This window comes from Pseudophryne corroboree, chromosome 5 (genome assembly GCF_028390025.1).
Source record: "Pseudophryne corroboree isolate aPseCor3 chromosome 5, aPseCor3.hap2, whole genome shotgun sequence".
Lineage (NCBI taxonomy): Eukaryota > Metazoa > Chordata > Amphibia > Anura > Myobatrachidae > Pseudophryne > Pseudophryne corroboree.
The window spans coordinates 600,156,123-600,177,155 of NC_086448.1; the positions used below are offsets into that span (position 1 = coordinate 600,156,123).

At 43.0% G+C, this 21,033-nt stretch overlaps 1 protein-coding gene and 1 long non-coding RNA gene across 5 annotated transcripts in view; one reads left to right on the plus strand and one right to left on the minus strand.

Annotated features, from left to right (window-relative positions):
• Window positions 1–21,033, minus strand: part of LDLRAD4 (low density lipoprotein receptor class A domain containing 4) — a 969,790-nt gene that overhangs the window by 141,118 nt on the left and 807,639 nt on the right. The window lies entirely within an intron of this gene.
• The window catches only part of LOC134929252 (uncharacterized), a 66,612-nt gene that overhangs the window by 8,249 nt on the left and 37,330 nt on the right, over window positions 1–21,033 (plus strand). The window contains exon 2 of the long non-coding RNA XR_010178417.1: window positions 2,583–2,639. This is a non-coding gene — a long non-coding RNA (uncharacterized LOC134929252). The remainder of the gene's footprint in view (window positions 1–2,582; window positions 2,640–21,033) is intronic.

Below are 21,033 nucleotides of genomic sequence, written 5' to 3' on the forward strand. Positions count from 1 at the left end.
TTTTTTTTTTTTTTTTAGCTGCATGAGTATTATTAATGACTGTCTAGCGTCCTCTGCAGCCTGCTGTCTTCCTGGTGGCACTTGCAAGTGCAATAAAAGTTTACTTTATTTTAATTATAGTACATATATATCCATGTGCCTACATATATACACATGTATATACATACATACGTACATATAAACACACACACACATATGATATATATATATATACATGTGTATATATATGTGTACTGTATGTGTGTGTATATATATATATATATATATGTATGCATGTTTAATATGCTATGTATATGTGTATGTGGGTTCACTACGATCTCCCGGCGGCCGGCCTCCTGGCGACCAGCATACCGGCTTACCAACAGTGTGGCGAGCGCAAATGAGCCCCTTGCGGGCTCGCTGCGCTCGCCACGCTACGTGCGCCACACTATTCTATTCTCCCTCCAGGGGGGTCGTGGACCCCCACGAGGGAGAATAAGTGTCGGTATGCCGGCGGTCAGGCTCCCGGCGCCGGTATGCTGGTCGCCGGGAGCCCGACCGCCGGCATACTGAGGACCACCCGTGTATATGTATGTGTGTGTGTATGTATGTATATATATATATATATATATATATATATATATGTGTGTAGATATATATATATATATATATATATGTGTAGATATATATATATATATATACACACACACACACACACACACACACACACAGACACTAGTTTTATGGACCCAGCATATACTGGGTCACCTCAGTCCCCACCCCCGTGATTGGCTCCGCCCAGTTCTGGAAACCCCCCCATGCAAATCCTGCGTTTGCCACTGGCATATTGGCAGGTCTGTGGTGTTGCAGGGAGGCAGCAGTCTCCCTGCTTTCTTCTCCCTGTGCGGGTGTGTAGGGGGAGCGACCACGTCCTCTGGATTTAGCCCTAGCTGAGGGGTCAAAATCCCATAAAAAAAATAAAAATCGGAATTTGCATAAGGGGGCGTGGCCGCACGGGGCGCGATTAGGCCACGCCCCCAACCCACAGCAGGCACAGCAATGAGATAGGGCTCCCCTGTCTCAAGTGCCCTGTGCCCCCCGGACTCATAATCAGCCCCTGGGGGCATGCCAGCAGCTCACAGAGCGCTGGGCAAGCCCCCTCACTGACGAAAACGGGGGCCCTCCCGTGAAGCCACGCCCCCTTTTCGCCGAGTGTGTTTCCCTCCTTCTGCCTGGAGAAAGCTCCTGCAGAAAGCTGGGAGGTATGCACCCCTGCCTGTGACATGCCCAATGCCCATGCTATCTGCTTCTGCTCCTAGTCTCCTGTAGATTTGGCCAGATCTCTGTGACTCATTTGAATAACTCCGCCCACTGTTGTGACTCCGCCCAGCGTTAGCAAATGAATCACAAGGTCACAGAATAGGGCTATTATATAGGAGATATATATATGTGTGTGTTGTTAAAAGTCGTGTTTGCGCTACTACAAAGTCTGCAGAAGTACCACAGCCCCCAAAGTTGTATTGTATCAGCCCTAGATCAATTCAAGTGCAGCCTGCTCCACAGGTCCTCTAAGTGCTGAATCATGCCTCAGTCAACAGCTGGAGTAAGTATCCAGTGGAGCTGTCAGATTTTGTGTAGAGTCCAGTTTAGTCAAAGATCAGTAGTCTGTAGCTCACCAATGCTGAGAACAAGGCCTCATTATCCTATGAAGGCCTCATTATCCTATTTTCTTCAGATGGCGTGCAGCAGGGGACTAAGAATTAGGTCCAGTATATTTGTCATGAGAATGTCGACGTAGCTGTAATGACCATGTTGACATGCATCATGGTGACACTGAAAATGCCGACACAATTAGAATGTTGATAAAATGCTCCAGTGGTGTCTTCTGGGTCCAGTGGTTAGCTGATGGACACTTCAGGCTGTTACTGTTGCAGCAGCAGTGAGTATCGCTAACCTGTAACCCTAGTGCTGAAACCCTAACCTCCCTTGCCACAGCATAACCCTAACCCGCCCCATAGTGCCTACCCTTCCCCTCCCCTCGCCTAAAACTAATCCTCTGGTCTGTGCAGAATGTCAATATTTCATCAATGTCAACATAACGGTCGACATTATGATTGCCAACATAATGACTGTATCCTTAAGGATCACGGGGGCAGTGCTGAACAGATGGTCCCAACCCCAGCAAGCCAGATCCACCTATCAGGAAGCCAGAAGTAGTTCAGCATCAGCAAAACCCAGCACAGGCAAGAAGAGCTTCCAATTAGAGTGTCAGCAGATTAAGTGTCACCCTGGGGGCAAAGAATAGGAACCACTTAAGAAAGGCTGATAGAGACAAGTGTTGCTGGTGGTTTGCAGCTGCACGGCAGGATGGTATGGGGTTACTACTCCTGAAGAACTCCTGGAAGAACTGAAGATTACACTGGAAGACTAATTGTTCATTTATTGTGAACAACTGCAGGTCTTGTGTGCCAGACGATACCTAAAGTATGGTGATGTCTAATGTGTTATTGTTGCAACTGCAGTAGTATGATCAAATTCACCATTTCTTGAAGTGCAGTAATTGCTATAAAAATATAAAAGTATAACAAAGTATTTTATCTTAGGATAATTGCCTGGGTGTTCCCACTCTAATGATATTGGAGGCGAGGGACTCTTTGAAGGTAAGATGTAAGCATTGATTTTGTGCTGGAGTCTTTGCTGGATTATCTGTAGGCATGTTCTCCAATGGCTATGTAACATACCATAAGATTATGTATAAATATATTATCTGTTATTTATATGGAGCCACAACAGTTCTGCAAAGTATGTAACCATAAACACAGAGCCGGCCTTAGGCATAGGCAAACTAGGCAAATGCCTGAGGTGTTTGGCATGCCTAGGGGCACAAACAGCTTCTGCTGATTAAAATGATATGCAAGATGCCTATATTCTGTGTGTGACAGCGGGTGTATCTGCATACGAAATGCTACATTACAGTGCATTCATGGAAATCACTGTAACATAGCATTTCATATGCAGTTACAGCGACAGTCGTACACATATTATAGGCATGCCGCATATCATTTTAATCAGCAGAAGCTGCTTGTGCATCCTAGCCACATAATAATGAAAATAAGACACATTTTCATCAAAAAAAGGCACCCGGCGTTAGCAGAGCTGCCAGCTGAATCCCGCCAGGCATCGCCTGCTGCATTGTGCATCGAGGCAAGTTGTATGAGGACACATCTGTGTTCAAGCGGAGGCAGAGGTCACAGTGTTAACGGCCGTGTGAGTGCTGTGTGTGAGTGGGTTGGATGTGCAATAGTGTTCAGCATATGTGTTAGGGGCATTAGGTGTGTTATGTCTATATTTATTTATTACCAGTTATTTATATAGCGCACACATATTCCGCAGCACTTTACAGAGAATATTTGCCCATTCACATCATTCCCTGCCCCAGTGGAGCTTACAATCTAGATTCCCTATCACATGTACACACAGACACATTCACTAGGGTTCATTTTGTTGGGATCCAATTAACCTACCAGTATATTTTTTGATTGTGAGAGGAAACCGGAGTACCCGGAGGAAACCCACGCAAGTACGGGGAGAATATACAAACTCCGCACAGTTATGGCCATGGTGGGAATCGAACCCATGACCTCAGTGCTGTGAGGCAGTAATGCTAACCATTACACCATCCGTACTGCCCTATTAGTGCCCTGTATAAGGGCACTAATAATGTGCGGCATATGTGTAAGGGACATTATGTGTATAAGGGCATTAATAAAGGTTGGCATAATGTGTAAGGCGCATTATGTTTATAAAGACATTAATAATGAGTGTCATATGTGTAATGGGTCCTACACACTGGTCGATACCAGTGAAAGATATGAACGATCTCGTTCATTAATGAACAAGATACCGTTCATATCTTTCAGTGCGTAGGCACCAATGATGAACGATGCGCGGCCCCGCGCTCGTTCACTGCTGGTGCCGGCTCGTTTAAACATACAGGCCAATATGCACAATCTCGTCCATATTAGCATGCAGTGCTATGGAGCCGGGTGGAGTGAAGAAACTTCACTCCCACCATCACCTCCCCGCCGCCGCCGGATCGTCCATCTGCCGTATCGGCCGTTGGGCAGCTCGGCGACGGGTCGCTATGTGTGTAAGGCCCTTAAGCGGCATTACTGTGTGGTATTATGTGTATAAATGCATAACTAATGTGTGGCATTATGTGTATAAGGTGCTCTACTTTGTGGCGTAACGTATAGAAAGGGCATTACTGTGTGGTCTAATGTGAATAAAGAGCAATAAGGTGTGGTGTAATGAGAATAAGCAGCACTTCGGTGAGGAGTAATGTTTATAAGGTAAAATGGTACTACTGTGTGATGTAATGTGAATTAGGGACACTATCGCATGATAAAATGTGAATAAAGTTGCAGTACTGTGTGGCGTAATTTGAACTGGGGGTACTATTGTGTGGCCATGCCCCTTGCTAGCAAAAACACAGCCCTTTTTGGGCTGTGTGCCGAATGTGCACACTGTTCCTACTTAAATTATAGGGGATAGGAACACCAAAATAAGGACTGCTATGGGTGAAGGGTGATGGTGCTAGGAAAGGGAAAGGGTCAGATGCAGAACTAGCAGTGGAGCTAGGCGGTATCAACCAAAATCTTGCCTAGGGCATCATATTGGTTAGGGCCGGCTCTGCATAAACAGTGCACACAAACAACAGGAAGAAATGCAAAAGATTTATAGTACAAAACATTGCAGAACATGGGATACAAGCTATATACTGTAAGTAGTAGAGATGAGCGGGTTCGATTCTCAGAGAACAGAACCCCCCCGAACAACCCGTTCCAAGCCCGGATCATAGACCGGCTCGGGACTTCCCGCCAGACTCGGAAACCAGAACGAGGCAAAACGTGATCATTCCGCTGTCGGATTCACGCGGGTTCGGATTCCATATAAACAGCCGCGTGTTGCCACCATTTTCACTCCGGACTTGGAGAGTGAGGGAGACAGATCTCTGTCTCTCTGTGGGTGGTGGCGTCGGGTGGGGTCAGTGTGTGCTCTGTAGGGGTGTTGCTCCAGTCACTGTGGAGTACCTGTGCTGTTAAATAGATTACGTCAGAAATTTTATTTATTTGGGAATAGGTCGGGTAAGATGCTAGCTCAAAAACTCAGAATGCAACAAGCGAGGAACAGAATCTGTCTCTTCTGCCTCTGTATCTTTCTCTGCCTCTATATCTTCCTTTCTAGATAAGCTACATGTACCATCTCTTACTGATGATCAATTGGTCACATTAAATGCTCCCTGGAGGTTGATGAAGCTATAAAGTCTCTGCCCAAAGGTAAAGCCCCAGGCCCTGATGGCTTCATTCATGATTTCTACACCTCCTTTTGTGAAATGTTGGCTCCTTCGTTGACTGGACTTTTTAATACGATCTCCATGATAGGAACTCCTCCCCCAGAAATGCTGGAGTCACAAATAGTAACTCTTCCCAAACCAGGCAAGGACCCCGCCTACTGCCATAACTAACGGCCCATAGCTCTATGGAATGTTGATATTAAACTTTATGCGAAGCTTATAGCTACTCGTGTTAATTCTTTGCCCTTGCTGATTCACATGGACCAAGCTGGGTTTGTTCCTGGTAGGCAGACATCCGATAACACTCGTAGAGTGTTCAAAATAGATTCCTTACCACGAGATCAGGGCCTTCTCTTGACGCAGAAAAAGCTTTTGACCGTCTAAACTTGTCGTATATGAGAGAAATCCTTCTTAAGCTTGGATTTCATGCTCAAATTTTAGCATCTATTTTTTCATTGTATTCGGCCCCATCGGCCCGTATGTTCAGCAATGGCTTTTTGTCATGAAGCGGTCGCTTACCGCTGCAGGTCCCCGTGTCCATCCCTTACCGGTGCGGCTGCTGGGGGTGCTGTGCGCCCGCGTGGGGATGCGGCGCGATCGTCAGCAGGGATGACGCGGCCTCTGGGAGCCGGGAGTGTGGAGACCTAGTGGCCTGCAGTGCTCATGTGTGTCTGCGGCATAGGGGCGGCCATGTTGGAGACCAAGTGTGCACCAATGAGCATCTATGGGTGAGTGTCAGCCAATCCTGTTTCCTTGCTGTCTATAAATAGGCTGGAAATTTGCATTCTGTGCCAGTGCTTTGTTGTGGATACTCTGTACCCTAGCACTGTGGTCATGCAGAGTATATCTGTGCATTTACAGTTGTTTGGTCCTATCTCTGCTCTCAGTGATTGCCGGTTGTCTCCCGCTGCAAGGATCTTGCCGGTTCTCCAGCGCGCGGTCATGGTCAACCGCTCTCCCACCAGTGCCTTCGGATACCGTAGGATTTCCTCGGTGATTCTCTCGCTTCAGCCTGTGCTCTTCATCCACGTCTTCGCATCATCCAGCAACCAGTCTTCACAAGTTCTTCATTTACGTCTTCACGTCATTCTGCAACCAGTTTTCACAGCTCTTCATTCACGTCTTTGCATCATCCAGTAACCAGTCTTCACAGTCCTTCATTCACGTCTTCGCATCATCCAGCAACCAGTCTTCACAAGTTCTATGTCCACGTCTTTATATTATCCGGCACACAGTCTTTTTAGTTCTTCAGCTTTGCCTTCGTATCAGTCAACAACTCAGCACCACGATTCTTCAGCCACATCTTGTACCAACTAAAGGATATTCATCACTGTTCTTCAGTCTCGGCCTCGCATCATTCAGTGACTTCCTTTCGGCAGTTTTCCAATCCAGAACTGTTTAGTCTCAGTCTTCCTACAGTCTCATTCCGATCTGTTATCTTTAATAAATACATGAGAAGGAATTATCTTCGTCCTCCTTGTTTCCAGCACTCAGGGGCATCTGCCTCTTCGGTTGGTCAGAGTCCAACGGATCCACTGAAACTCCCCCCCGACCTGACACTTTTTATCCGATTTCTTTCCTATCTCTAATGGAACTAGGCAAGGCTGCCCCTTGTCCCCTCCAATTTTTGTCCTGGCTACTGAATCCCTAGCAGTTAGGATCCGCAATGATGATAATTTGCGGATGACGTTCTTTTATTTGTCTCGAACCCTTCCTCTACCCTCCCACATCTTCATTTAATATTGGACGACTACAGGAAGGCTTACTATAAATTGAATACAACAAAAACTGACGCCCTCCCTATAAATCCCACTAGTGTATCACCCTCCTTACAGGCCCGCAATCCGTGTAATTGGCAGTCTGAATCAATAAAATATCTTGGCATTATTATTCCGGCAGTTACCTCCAAAGCTTTTGAGGCGAATTTCCCATCTCTGATCATGACCCTTTCTTCCCTGACTAAATCCTGGGTTAATTATGAGATTCCCTTGTTGGGCCACATGGCCGTATTCAAGATATCTCTATTACCAAAGTTAATGTACCTGTTCCGCACAATTCCTTACTCTGTCCCCACTAAATATTTAACTGAGTGTAACCTTATCTTAACTAAATACATCTGACTGACTGGGCCCCCCAAACTTGCGAAATCAAAAATGATTCTACCCAAGGCTAAAGGGGGTCTCAATCTCCCAGATCTGACCTTGTACCATGAAGCCTGTATTCTGGCTCAACTTAAGTTCTATTGTGCTACAGATTCGGGTGTAGGTTGGGTCATCCTGGAAAAAGCAGCGTGCATAAATTTCCTGGTAGCAGATGCTGTGAACATACCTAGAGCTACACGACCGTCTTCCTCTTCCTTACTCCCTTCTTCACAGTCATCGTTAAAAATTTGGGATAAATTGGCTGAAAAATTACTTCTTTCATTGCTGACTCTTTCACACAATAAAGTAAAAAAAGAGTATGTGGAGATACCCTATTGGCGCTAACAGAGCTGCAGCTGTCCTCTGTCGTGGTTATACCCTATAACCAAGATTAGAACTGAAAGAAAAAATATGGGAGTGACAGAGAACTTGTGCGCTAAGGTGCTAAAAAAAATGTGTGAAAGTGCAGCACCCTATGTCATAAAGGTATACTTATCTCAAACAGGATTTTAGTTCACAATGTAAGGTGGATTTTCATACACCAGGTATCAGCAAATATGTAAAAAAAGAGAAAATTTCCAACATAGCATAATATTGTTTCAACTGTTGGATCTGTGTAGAAAAATAACCGCTGTGTGACTATGTCCACAGCATACGTTAAGAATAAATTGGAGGCTTTACCAGACTGATATAAAATCCAAGCATGAAGAACACAGGTCTTGAATGTTGATCACTCCTTCACTTCCATAGGAAAGATTGGGCGGAATCTTCACCAATCCCCTATCGTTTCCACACATTCCAACAAGGGCTTTGTCCATTCCTGCAATGATTTGTCCTTTTCCCACAAATACATTGTATGTGGTGCCTTGGTCATAACATGCCTTTAAACAGGGACACTCATAAATTACACTGGTTCTCTAGCTGCTTAAAACCTGGTCAGAAATTATCTGACAAGAAACTTTGAAAATTGGCAATATGCCATTCACGACACAAAGTGGCAAGGAAAGGATAAGGCCTTGTCTTATGTTCATAACTGCTGGTTCAGCTTCTCACGAGGATGGAAGCCCTCATCCATCTAAAAAAAAATAAAAAAATTAAGCTTGTTAAAGCACAGGAAAAAAAAACTGTGCGTTCAGAGATATCACAAATACCCAAGGAGAGTCCAAGTGTGCCCGTGGTTGCAATGTCTAGGCCTGACCTTCCCAAGACTGTATGGAAAGAGGAGGCTCCTACCACCATTTGCATGCCCCCCTGCAAGTGCTGGGAAGAGCACCGCCAGTCCAGTTGCTGGTATTGAGATTGAGGATGTCACTGCACCAGGATGAGGAGGATATTGGTGTAGCTGGCGCTGAGGAAGCAGTTGACGATGAGGATTCTGATGGTGATGTCGTTTGTTTGAATAAGGCACCAGTGGAGACAGTTGCTGTCCGTGGGATGAGAAAGCCCATTGTCATGCCTGGGCAAAATACCAAACACTCTATATGCTTCAGAGGAAGGAGGAGCAGCAAAAGGCCATTCAAGCCTATACATCCATCTACGATATAGGCAAAGGAGGGGGAATGCACCCGAATCAAGCGCAGTTGAGAATGATTTCAGTGTTGTGCAGTCACAGTTCCCACAGAGGTAGTGCTGTCGGTTTAACCTGAAGTTTTGGTGCCAATGTGGGTAGGGGAGGGGCCGAAGAGGAAAGAGGGCAATGCTAGTAAGAACTTACAGTCTAGAGGGGATGGGCAGACAGAGGTCATACAGATGGAAGAGACAGTGAGGGAATGGATGGGTGAGTTAGATCTGGAAAGCTTTAATAAAGGAGTGGGTTTGGAGTGCTTGATTGAAGCTTTGAAGAGAATTAGTACAGTAAGTCTAATTGGACATATTAGTTATTTCCATAATTACCTACTCTTTTGGAAGGTCATGGGGAGTCTCACAATTTTTTGGATAGTTCCCCCGGTTCTTCAGAAGAGTGGGTAGATGTCCAGATGGTGAGAGAATACCATGCATTGCGAAGACATAGGGAGGGGATGTGTCCAATATTATGTGATTCCATAAGAATGGCAGAACTTTAGCCCCGCCCCCAGAGTGGACACTGAATCTCCTCTCCGACTTCCCCGGGATAGGAGAAAGCAAAAGTAGGTGAGTTATTTCATATATTTATCCTCGTTACACATATTTTGTGAATTTGATCTTATTTAAAAAGAACACCATTAAAAACTGTAATTTTTGGGAGCTTATTTGAGGAGGCAGGGACAACACTGCTTTCTACTTGAAACAAGCCAACTGTAATAGTAGTGCTGTTTGAGCCTTTGGCAAACTCAGACCACTTAAAAATTTTAAGTAAAGATACTTACATAAAACAAGTCCATATTTCAATGAATTATGTTTTCAAACCAGATTTTTTTTTCTGGTTTACTAAGAAAAAGATTTATTTATTTATTTATTTCTCTCTCTCTCTCTCTCTCTCTCTCTCTCTCTTAAGGTGGGTACACACTAGGCGATATGCTCTGTAAGCGACATCGCCTAGTGTGTCCCCTCCCGGCCCTGGCCACCCGACAGTGGGCATACACACTGTGCGTTATCGCTAGCAATATCACACAGTGCATCGGCCGTCGTCGGCTGCATACACACTGGGCAATACAGGAAACAATATCGCTCAGGAGGGGGAAAATGAGCGCTATCATTTACTATATTGATAAGTGTGTATGCACCTTGTTCTAAAATAATCTCAGTGTGGAAATTTAAGAGCAAGTGAACGCAGTATTGGACTTTAATATAATATGTCATATGACATACAATCGCTACAGCCGTAAAATATGTATACCGAAGTAGGCTGCCCAGCATCATCATATTGCTTTGGTGACATTTATAATCTTTAAAAAGATGCTAAGGACCATGGAGATTATTCCGGTTTGTTAGCAAACCCCCAAAAAACACACTAATGGGCAAAACCATGTTGCACTGCAGGTAAGACAGATGTAACATGTGCAGAGAGATTTAGATTTACATAACATATAATGTTTCTGTGCAGGGTAAATACTGGCTGCTTTATTTTTGGACACTGCACTTTAGATTTCAGTTTGAGCATACCCCACCCAAATCTAACTCTCTCTCTCTGCACATGTTACATCTGCCCCACCTGGGTGCAGCACTGGTTTGCCCATTAGTGTGCTTTTTTTTTTTGCTAGCAAACCTGAATAAGGCCCAATGTCTTTTAACACTCTTAGGCAGTGATTAACTACCTTGCAGACTCCTAGTTAACAAGACTACACTATATTACTAATGAGTGAAAATCCTAAAAAGGTTGTGTGGAATTTCATACATTTCTCCAGCAGAATTTGGCCTTAAATGCTTTATGCAATCATGTTTTGGGTCCCTTATTATAACCCAACCACAAGCCAAAATATTTTATACACTATACATTTCCTGGAATACCTAGCTTACAAATATATGGAATAAAAGCAGAAGGCACAATATTGGTAGCACTTTGCAAACTTGCAAAGCACAAAATGAATTGCTTTACTGTCTGGATTGAAGCACAGGAGCATGGTCTTTGATGTCCCAACAGTGTCTAGTGCTGCAAGAACACTTTTATGCCTATATAATTCAGAACCATGGATCAAAGCATTTACACACTGTATTTACTTGCACATAAGCAGGCAGCTTAAGCGCCAAGCACCAGTAAACAGGCCCTTATATGCTCTATGAATGCGGTATTAAAGTACATTACGAATTAGAAACCTTCGCGTACAACACAAATCCAAGAGTCACCTTCAGACTCAATTCCTTAATAGATTGGTTAATCACTGTTCCCTTCTTGTGAAGTTTCTGCCTCCTAGTACTATTGTATTTTTTTTATAATAAAAAAAGAATAGATATACATAGTGAGGGATGAATGTTACAGAGCAGCTGGGTCAGGCATTCACAATGAGACTAAATACTGGCACAGGCACTACACAGCTGTGTAAGGAACCCTACGCCAATGTCACGACCCAGCTGCTAGATATGAATGTTAGCTTGTGCCAACCACAGGCCTCTGATTATGGGAGTCGTTTTTCGGATTCTTTGTGTAGAATGCATCAGGGAATAATGTCCTATTATATGAAGAATGTTGTGCTGTCAAGACTGGCACACACTGGAACAATGTTCATCTGCAGAAGTTGAAATTACTGTGAGCTTACTTTTGGAAACTGGCAGAAACACAACACAGGCCATTAATGCAAAATTGGATAATGTTCTCTTTAACCCATAATGTCCTAGAACTTTTGTGCTCCTATGGTCGAACAAAGCAAAATAAATAGTCCATAAGCAGAAAACCTCAACATTCGTACCTGCCGTACCTTACCGTGCCCATGTCAAAACAGATCACAAAAAGGTTAACATAAGATTCTATTACTTGATCATTTCCTCTTATTTGTATTATATGATTTATCATTATATTAATTTTTAAAAGTTAGTTATATTACGCGCACACATACTCCATAGCAGTTTACGGAGAATATTTGGCCAATCACATCAGTCCCTGCCCCAGTACAGCTTACAATCTACCATATACAGTACACACACACTAGAGATAGTTTTTGTTGCGAGCCAATTGACCTATCAGTATATTTATATACAGAATATACAAACTCCAGGACTGTGGTGGGAATTGAACCCAAGACCTCAGTGTTGTAAGGCAGTAATGCTAACCATTTCACCGTCTGTGCTTAGTACAATTTTAATAGATACTTTTTCTCCGCTATGTTACCCTTAATGATTAGAATAATTTTCTACTTTTAATTTCCTTACATAAACATCCAACTAGGTCTATACTGTACATGTACATTTTGCTCTCCCCCCAAAAAAAATCTGCACAATTTTGAAATAAACTGACTGATCTTTAACATCTGTAGTCAATCTTAACCCATCCCTGTAATGTAGGAGCTGTTGAGGCATTTTAACTCGTTCATTGCAGAAAGAATTTTTTTTTTTTTAACAACTCATACGCAATTACAAATTATAGTTGGTTAGACATACACACACACATGAGTAACTGAAATAGATTAAAACTGGAAAAGTGGGTGGGTTGTGTTCTTTAGCACTTTGAAAGATGAAGTACAAGTCTGTCTCATGCAGAGACATCTGGTTAAAGTCCCGACTTCCTTTCCCAGTCTTGTCTATTTTAAACCTCAGTTCAGGAAACTTGGCAGTGAAATGTTTCCGAATGTTACCCCTGCCACTTCCACATGCTCAGACTACCGCTAAGAGCACAAGCACAATAAGCTTTGTCAAATGGAGTTAGCTTCTGGCCACTTAAGCACAAAACATACTGAACAGGTTTTAAAAGCTGCTTCTGTTCAAGAGAACATAATATTTTATTAAATGACACACATCTTAACTGCAAATCTATGAGGAGTCTCGTTACTAAAGTCTCTTTAAACGTGATGCAGTACAAATGAGCAGACTGTTTCAAGGACAATATGGGCTGTAGCAATTTACTACAAATAAGACCTTATGTCTGCGGTCATTTGCAACTCTATTTTCTTTTGAACGTTTTTTTTAGCAGTCATAATAAAAACAAAACACACAAAAAAAAAACCCACCACCATCCATTGCTGTATTCCCTTTCACTCGTTATCTTACACCCCTTTTTCAAAGCCCTTGGACCAGCTTGTGTTGCCAGTCATTGTTACCCTGCTGGTATTATGCATGGGATGCTAGCTTTGTTATCTGTTGTGTTGTTCCTGCAGCATTGTTTCCCATTTCCCACCATTATGTTTATTTTACAAAACGCTATATATTACATATTCTCTATACCACAGGTTCTCAAACTCGGTCCTCAGGACCCCACACACTGCATGTTTGGCAGGTAACCCAGCAGGTGCACAGGTGTATTAATTACTCACTAACACATTTTTAAAGGTCTACAGGTGGAGCTAATTATTTCACTTGCGATTCTGCGAGGAGACCTGCAAAACATGCACTGTGTGGGGTCCTGAGGACCGAGTTTGACAACCTATGCTCTATACCATGGTATCCAGGTACTACATGAGGGCACAAATGCATGAAAATAGTCTGTCGGTTCTTATATTAAAGATACAGATTGATTATAGTGACTTGTTCTAGCGCTTCAAAAATTTGCAAACTCCTTACTGATTCTATCTTCACCCTCTTTACTATAGCATTAGGTAAGGGCTGCCAGTAAAGAGAAGGCAAAACAAATGGAATTACAACAACACTTATTGAACAAATGACAAATACTACTAATTTAAAATGTTCATTTCAAATGTTAAGTTCATAACAGTTTCGGTGATGTACAAAAATTACAATGAAAATAATTTCAGGAACAACAAAGAAAATACAATATACTAATATACATTTCTTGACATGCTGAAGTCAGCCTCAAAGCTTTGTTATTTATATTAGCTACATTGTTATTTGTACTAGCTATACATTTAAAAAATATATACTATAAAAGCCACATACTGTATATGCCTATACAGTAAATCCAGGGCCAGTCTGGACCACAGTGGTATAGGGAAACTCCCGGGAATCCCCACTGCCTAAGAGCCCACCCTGTCATCTAGGAAACTGGTGCCAGACTCTGCTCATGAATTCTATACAATATAACATTATACAGCACAGGACTATGGTGTAGTTTCTACAGTGTATTGCTGGCTGCTGCTGCTATTAGTCAATATTATTACCATACATCAGGGGTGGGGAACCTCAGGCCCGAGGGCCATATAAGGCCCCCAGAGCCACTTGATCCGGCCCGGCCAGGCTCACCTAGCCGTGCGCCCGCTGAGATTTTGTTACTAGTGGGCCCCTGGCTTCTTCCCCTCAGTAGCAGCCGGAGGCAGGAGCTCACTCCTGAGCTCCGGCTTCCGGCTCTGGCAGTGTGCGTGTGCTGCTGTGTGGTGTTATGGGAGAGATGTCATGACTTCTCTCCCATAGTTCTGAGGAGTGAGCGGCCAGGCGGAGGGCAACAGTCCAGAAGCAGGAGCGGGGTTGGTGAGTATTGTAGTTTTTTTTCTTTTAATGTGTGTGTGTAAGCGTCAATACTAGGGGGCATATCTAATGGGGCATAACAACTGACTGGTGGCATATTTAATGGGGCATACCTAGTGACTGGGGGCATAACTACTGGGGGCATATCTACTGGGGGCATATCTACTGGGGGCATATCTAATGGGGCATAACAACTGACTGGTGGCATATTTAATGGGGCATACCTAGTGACTGGGGGCATAACTACTGGGGGCATAACTACTGGGGGCATATCTACTGGGGGCATAACTACTGGGGCATATCTACTGGGGGCAGGCTCATTTTTAAGTTGATAATTTTTGTATGGTCCCCGAAGGATTTTATAAATATCCAAATGGCCCTTGGTAGAAAAAAGGTTCCCCACCCCTGCCATACATGTACTAGCAGTAATGTTAGCCAAGCCTCAGTGGTGGCAGGCCACATCCCCTCTGGAGGCTGTCCACACCCCTAAGCCTGGGCCCCTACCACTGCGTTTCCCTGGTGGGCCCTTCATGCCCCAGTCCAACATTGGGGTAAATTTACTAAGATTGGAGTTCTATTCAAGATGGGATGTTGCCCATAGCAACCAGAGTATACTTCTCAATTATCTAGCACCTTCTAGAAGATAATACCTGGAATGTGATTGGTTGCTATAGGCAACTTCCCATCTTAAACAGAACTACCATGTTAGTAAATTTACCCCATTGTCTATATTCAAATCTACACACAACAGAATAATTATACATGGGGAAAAACTATCAGTGATGTATGTCTAGAATAAACTAATACAAGGATCATCTGTTTACAAGTTTAAAGGTGTCATTTTCTGTCACAGGTAACACAAATGGCTATAAATGATCTATGGGGAGACACTAAAGTAAATATAGGTAACTTGTGTCATACCTTCCAACATGACCATTTCACATCTGACACATTACTCTAGGTACAGTCTAGCACCTAAAGTTCCTTTTTGTTTACTTTTAACACTAAATTTAGCATTGAACAAACTTAGGGAGAAAAACAATTATTTCCAGCGCCTCCTAGCCACCTAACTATTAAAATTGGTCGTTTGTATCAAGATAGCAGCTCTCATCTGGACAGTACTGACCTGTCCACCAACAAAATAGCAAAAAAAGGGATAATATATTATCAGAGAGCGCATATAGTTATATATCCAATTTATTACATGCAAAAATAAAAATAAAAATACATACACATATATAAAAGTGATAAAAGACTCCCCCTACTGCAGCAGGTAAAAACCTTATTTGGGTAGACACTTCTATTCCATCCAAATTAATAATTCATAATAAGGAATATTCTTATTAAAGTCCGGATCAAGGTATCAGTCCCGAAATGAAAGAACAATTGATTGATTTAAACGTGTTGTTACAGCTGTGAGCATTTACACATGCTCTCCGAGATCCCCGTGTATAGAAGGGGTCTGGGACTCAGGGTCGACAGCACAAAGGTCGACACACCTTAGGTCGACACCAATTGGTCGACATGGACAAAAGGTCGACATGGTCAAAAGGTCGACAGGAACAAGGTCGACATGGAAAAAGGTCGACATGAGTTTTTTTATGGGGGGTTTTTGTGTCGTTTTCTTCGTAGAGTGACCGGGAACCCCAATTAGTGCACCGCTTCGGGCATGGTGCCTTCGCTCCGCTACTGCTTCGCTCGGCGCACTTTACCGTTCCAATCGTAGTCCAGGTGGATCGTTAAGTATGAAAAGGTTCAAAAAAAGAAAAAAATCGTGAAAAACTCATGTCAACCTTTTTCCATGTCGACCTTGTTCCGGTCGACCTTTTGTCCATGTCGACCTTTTGTCCATGTCGACCTAAGGTGTGTCGACCAATTGGCGTCGACCTAATGTGTGTCGACCTTTGTGCTGTCGACCTGGAGTCCGGATACCGTATAGAAGCCGGATGACCGGCTGTCAACTCCCACTAATAGAGCCGAAAGTGACCGGGTGCAATTGAGGTTAAACTTCAGTGTCCGTACATACAGAGCTTGTATGGCCACTCCCGCTGTGCTTATAGGGCCAAATAGCAATGTCCACTTTACTCACGGCCAGTAGCGTGCTTGCTTGTCATCTGTGGACGGCCCCCATTAGCGATAGCTGTCACAGTCTGGAGACGGTACTTTTCCTTTCCTTAATATGAGATGCACCAGAGGATCTCGTGGGATAATCAGCTTCCAAATCCACGGTGGTTGTAAAGGATGTTGGTAGGTTTGTACCGCTGAAATGTAAGGGGACGTCGATAGAGAATAAGCCCCAGTCCTTACGCGTTTCTTCGCTATTGTGAATGTGCGGTTTATCCCACGAGATCCTCTGGTGCATCTCATATTAAGGAAAGGAAAAGTGCCGTCTCCAGACTGTGACAGCTATCGGTAATGGGGGCCGTCCACAGATGACAAGCAAGCACACTACTGGCCGTGAGTAAAGTGGACATTGCTATTTGGCCCTATAAGCACAGCAGGAGTGGACATACAAGCTCTGTATGTACGGACACTGAAGTTTAACCTCAATTGCACCCGGTCGCTTTCGGCTCTATTAGCGGGAGTTGACAGCCGGTCATCCGGCTTCTATACACGGGGATCTCGGAGAGCATGTGTAAATGCTCACAGCTGTAACAACACGTTTAAATTAATCAGTTGTTCTTTCATTTCGGGACTGACACCTTGATCCGGACTTTAATAGGAATATTCCTTATTATGAATTATTAATTTGGATGGAATAGAAGTGTCTACCCAAATAAGGTTTTTACCTGCTGCAGTTGGGGGAGTCTTTTATCACTTTTATATATGTGTATGTATTTTTATTTTTATTTTTGCATGTAATAAATTGGATATATAACTATGGCCCTCATTCCGAGTTGTTCGCTCGCAAGCTGCTTTTAGCAGCTTTGCACACGCTAAGCCGCCGCCTACTGGGAGTGAATCTTAGCTTATCAAAATTGCGAACGAAAGATTCGCAATATTGCGAAAAGACTTCTCTGTGCAGTTTCTGAGTAGCTCGAGACTTACTCTTCCAGTGCGATCAGTTCAATGCTTGTCGTTCCTGGTTTGACGTCACAAACACACCCAGCGTTCGCCCAGACACTCCTCCGTTTCTCCAGCCACTCCCGCGTTTTTCCCAGAAACGGTAGCGTTTTTTCAAACACTCCCATAAAACGGCCTGTTTCCGCCCAGAAACACCCACTTCCTGTCAATCACATTACGATCACCAGAACGAAGAAAAAACCTTGTAATGCCGTGAGTAAAATACCTAACTGCATAGCAAATTTACTTGGCGCAGTCGCAGTGCGAACATTGCGCATGCGCAGTTAGCGGAAAATCGCTGCGATGCGAAGAAAATTACAGAGCGAACAACTCGGAATGACCACCTGTATGCGCTCTCTGATAATATATTATCCCTTTTTTTGAAACTTAGGGAGAATTAAGCAACTGCAGTTATAAAAAAAGTAATTAAAAAAAAAAAACCCTTAGCAGCAATTACTGAATTCTATCCAGGTTAATTCATGATGGGAAATCCATGTGAAGAACAGGAGTGGAACAGTATGTCCCTGGTAAAATGGGTCACATTGGCAGGTATACAAGTAGTTTCCTAGCTCTTGTTATACTTCAATTTCCAGCATGTTTGGTCAGCCGCTGTCTAACGTGCCAGCTATTGTTGGCATAGAATCCTAGTACAGAGTGCCAGAGAGTGACTGGCAATCATTGATCAAAAGTAAAGTTAGTCCGTGATTAATGGGTGAAAAACTAAGGCAAAAATCAAATGTACCAACTAGGGGGTGTTTTTCTGTTCTCCTGCCCTCATCAGATTGCTGATATTTACTGCATGTAAATGAAGCTTGAGGCTGCACAGGTGGTACATGTAGCAATTTACTCACAATAGTATTCTTTTAACCTGATCCGAAGGGTTGTGGTATAGAAGATCTACAATGTCTAGGCTGACCCTACATGGTCGACACTGACTACTGGTCGACACTGACAAAAGGTATACACATGCAACTGTCGACATGGAAAATGGTCGACACATTAAAAAAATGTGTAATTTTCACTGTCAGTGCACTAGGAACCCCAATACGTGTACCACATCCCCTTGCATGCTGCAAGCAAGATGCCTCACTGCACTCAGCACAGGTTACTATTCCCAATCGTAGTCCACGTAGATGTAAAGTAAGAAAAAGATGTAAAAAAAAAAAGCGGCATCGACATGTATCGACCATTACAATGTTGACCTTTTGAACCGGGTGACATTTTGTCAGTGCGGATCTAATGAATGTCAACCTTTTGTCAGTGTTGACCCAAGACACTGGAACCGAATCTGAAGGGGTGCTTTCTGGCAAAAGCAATCAGTAGGTACAATGAGGCACGTGCCATGTACTCCAAATTCCACAATGTGCAGTCTGTCCCAACTACACATGTTACTGCACGGCTGCAAAGGTCAATGTAGTCATTTAAGATTATCATTGTAGAGTATTAGGAAATGGGTTACATGGAGGCAGACACGGGTCCATATTACTATCTAACTTTTACCTATACTATTTATATACTTTTTTGTATTGAGTATTTTGTTTATAATTCTTTATTTTATTTTATTTTGAATGGTCAATCAAAATGGATGGCGGTCATTAGGTCGACATGAGTTAGGTTGACATGCATTGGGTCGACATGGTCATTAGGTCAACATGAAAAAGGTCGACGTGAGTTTTTCACAATTTTTTTCCTTTTCTGACCTTTGTCATACTTAACGAACCACGTGGACTATAACTGGGAACGATAACCTGTGCAGCCGCGAGCCATGCGATGGGTCATAGTGCACTACATGGGGTTCCCCGTCACTTTTTCTAAGAAAACGACACCAATAAAGTAAAACAAAACTCATGTCGACAATTTTCCATCTAGCACATGTCGACCTAATGCATGTCGACCAAACTCATGTCGACCCAATGAACCACACCCAATCAAAATAGTAAAGTATAAAGTAAATAGTAAAGTATTATTCAACTTTTATAATAAAAAAAGGAAAATATTCAAAGTACAATACATTTTTAAGTATGAAAATATAACATATAAAACACTCTTTCAATAAGGACATAAATAAAGACATGTTATAGCACAGTATATATCTCTTAAATAGGGACACTTATATTACAAAATGTTATTTTTATACTTTTTAAACATTACCATGGGACTCTTAAGGAAACGCTCAACAATAAATTGGTACTAAATAAAAAAACACTTTTGTATATTTTACAAAGCGCCACAAGTGAAGCAAACCTGATCAGGATATGGATTTGCACACAAAACTAAAGCAGTATAAACAATTTATTTCACAAAATAAAAAGAAACATTGTAAACACAAAATGATCAGATCAACACGTTTTACAGACAATCATAATAAACGTTCTAGCAGACTAACAATCTTCCCACAGCACAAGGATTGCTTTAGTAATTTTCTTCTGCTGTGGCGACCCCTATGGGAAATATACATTATCTATACTGCCTGCATGTGCCAGATGAAGCGATCGCTGTGTTAAGGGTGATGTATTCTGTAGAAAATTAAATACTTTAGGAAGAGGTGAAGTACAAGATCCTGTCTGTTTTATTATTAATGGGATTTTAAAATTCAGTGAGCTACAATATTTCCTACTCTGCTCCATCCTTTCACAAGGGTTACACAGCACAATGGCTGGCTGAGGAGCATTCATCTCCCAAAAGCTATGAAATCTCACTATGGTTCCTCTTTAGCTACAGTACATTTTGGAAGCAACACATTTCCTCAGAAGAAAACAGCCTAGAAAACAGCTTGCTATGTCCGATTTTGACTATGCGATTTCCCTTGAACTCCCCCAGAGCCCAGATAGCACAGATAGTACAGATTTTGACTATGGCCCTCACTCCGAGTTGTTCACTCTGTAATTTTCTTCGCCTCGCAGCGATTTTCCGCTAATTGCGCATGCGCAATGTTCGCACTGCGATTGCGCCAAGTAAATTTGCTATGAAGATTGGTATTTTACTCACGGCATTACAAGGTTTTTTCTTTGTTCTGGAGATCGTAGTGTGATTGACAGGAAGTGGGTGTTTCTGGGCGGAAACTGGCCGTTTTATGGGAGTGTGTGAAAAAACGCTACAGTTTCTGGGAAAAACGCGGGAGTGGCTGGAGAAATGGAGGAGTGTCTGGGCGAACGCTGGGTGTGTTTGTGACGTCAAACCAGGAACGACAAGCACTGAACTGATCGCACTGGAAGAGTAAGTCTCGAGCTACTCAGAAACTGCACAGAGAAGTCTTTTCGCAATATTGCAAATCTTTCGTTCTCAATTTTGATAAGCTAAGATTCACTCCCAGTAGGCGGCGGCTTAGTGTGTGCAATGCTGCTAAAAGTAGCTTGCGAGCGAACAACTCGGAATGAGGGCCTATATGTACTTGAGATTTTGTCTATGTATGTGTCACGATCCGGGTATCTGGACGCCATTTCTTACCCATCAGATGCCTCCTAAGGCTGGCTCAGCGCTCCAGGACCGGATCCCATCTGTTATCCTAAT